Genomic DNA, 2516 nt, shown 5'->3' on the forward strand with positions numbered 1-2516 from the left:
GGGAAAACAGTCTGGCAGTTCTTCAAAAGTTTAAACAATTACCGTATGATCCAGCAATTCCACTTCTGGGTACATAGCCAAAAGAATTAAAGCAGGATCTTCACCAGATACTTGCACACCCTTGTTCATAGCAACATTATTCACAACAGTGAACAAATAGCCTAAGTATTGTTGGATGAATGGATTAACAAAAATGCAGTATGTGTGTGTGTGTATGTATGTATGTATACACACACACACAATGGAATACAATTGAGCTTTAAAAGAAGAAAGTCCTATCACATGGCACAACATGGATGAACCTTGAGGACATGCTAAGTGTAACAAGCCAGTCACAAAAGAAGAAATACTGTAACGTGATCCCTGGAGAAGCCAAAATTCATAGAGAGTGGAATGTTGGTTGGAAGTTGGGCAGGGAGCAGGGATAGGGAATTAGTGTTTAACAGGGAAAGGTTTCCATTTAGAATGTTGAAAAGGTTCTGGAGATGGTGGTGATGGTTGCACAACATGAATGTACTTAATGCCACCAAACTGAAAAATGGTTAAGATGATAAATTTTATTTATATCTATATAGAGAGAGTTATATATATATATATGTGTATATATATACACATGTACTATGTATATATACACTTTTATATGTATATGTATATAACTAAAAACCAGTAAAGAAATGGTCTATAATTCTGTCATCCAGACAGCCCCATTAACACATGTAATTATATATGTGTTGTATGAATGTACACATAATTTTAAAAATTCAGAGGTATAAAATTAAAATCTACCCACTGAATCCCAGTGCCTCTCTACAAAATAAATGTTCTAGTTCTACCTTTAGAAAAATAGTTTTGTGCTTTTACTTAATGATCTGTATATGAAAGTTACACTAAAGCAGTCATGCTGTCACTCTGAGAAATTCCTGCCCGAGGTTGCGTGCTCTTGTTTGACAGTTCCACAGAACTCCATTCTGTGGATGGAACAATTTCTGTAATCCTTCTGCTGTTGGTGGACACTTGTTTCCAGTTTTGTATATAATTATTACGTTCTGCACTGTCGTGAACATATTTTGGCATAATCTAAAGACACACGGGTCAAGTTCTTCGTAGTGTAATTTCTGCATCTCAGACTATGTCCATTTAAGGCTTTGATGGATGCTGTCAGATTGCTCTCCAATAGCTTGTTTCCTGCACTCTCACCGATACCAGTGTCGTGGTTTTTTTTCTTGCCAGTTTTAGATGTGATAAATATTCCATCATTTTTATTTGCTTGAGCTACAATTTGAGTGATCAAGCAAGCCGTTTGCTGTTATCACATCTTAACATTATACCCCTGAGGCATAAAGAGAAAATGGACCCAGGTCCTCAGCCTTGCTGCATTTAAACCTTGCCAGCCAGACCGTCAAGGGCAACATCATCACAACGTAGCTCTCAGCTCTCTCGTTTGTCACTTAAATCTTCCAGTGTCTGTCTATAAACAACCCTCTGGTGACCTCCTTTGTGCTCACAGCTTCTTCCTTCTTTGGGCAAATTCCCAGGAGGGGGATTTCAGAGGGATAGTGCATAATCTTTTTTGGAATGTTTAAGGGGTCTGGTTGGCTGGTCCTCTCTCTGTTCAGTGAATCTGTAAGCCAAGGCTGGCACCGTGGCCTCCCCTTCTCCTGTCGATGTGGCCTCTTCTGGCCATCCGAGTCTACCCAGGGTGTCAGTCCATTTATTGGCTTCAGGTTAGGGGTGAACCAGGAGCTCTCTAATCTCTGAAACTTTCCCTTCTCTCAGTGGAGTTGAGAGCTTGTGGTGGACTCTGGCGATGTCTGCCAAGGCATCTGCCTTTGCTTTCTTGGGCCTTTGGGATTTGGGGCCCCTTCCCCCATGGAACAACCCTTCCTGGCTCTAGGTTGGGGAATGTTTTCTAGATTGAGATCAGATCTTGCTTGCTCTATCTAGGGCTGACTTGATAAGGTTTATGGCTACTTGTGTTCTGAGTACCTATGTTCTTTCAATGCCCCATTGAAGGAATCCCACTCACCCCAGTAGGAGGGCTGAGCCTCTCAAGGGGAGGACCTCTCCATCACTAGCTGGAAGCCAAAGGTCCATGGCCTGTCACTAGCTGTGTGGTCACAGGTAACTCTCAGGCTCTCTGTGCCTCCATGTACCTTCGGAAGAAAACTAAAAAGAGTCTGGTTCTGTCTCCCTGTTGTTGGGGTGGGGGGGGGGTTGTGACTTCAGCGCTCAAGGCTTGTGGGAGGGGAGCAGCCTCCCAGGGCTAAACTGGGGATCAGTGACCTACAGCCTGTACCCCTTTTGGCGCTGGGTCAACAGATTTGCCCTGAGCCCCTCTCAGTGACAGATTTAGTTTTGCATGCTCTGTAGCCCAGAGATCATCTTCCAAACATGACCTCAGCCTACTTGGCCCACTGGCCCATCTCTCTTATCAGTCCCTTGGGGCAGTGGGGAGTTTTTGGTCCAGGAATTGAGTGGGAGTGGCAGCAAGCAGCCATCTGTCCTGAGAGAGGCCT

This window comes from Phoca vitulina, unplaced genomic scaffold (genome assembly GCF_004348235.1).
Source record: "Phoca vitulina isolate PV1807 unplaced genomic scaffold, GSC_HSeal_1.0 scaffold46, whole genome shotgun sequence".
NCBI classification, from domain to species: Eukaryota; Metazoa; Chordata; class Mammalia; order Carnivora; family Phocidae; genus Phoca; species Phoca vitulina.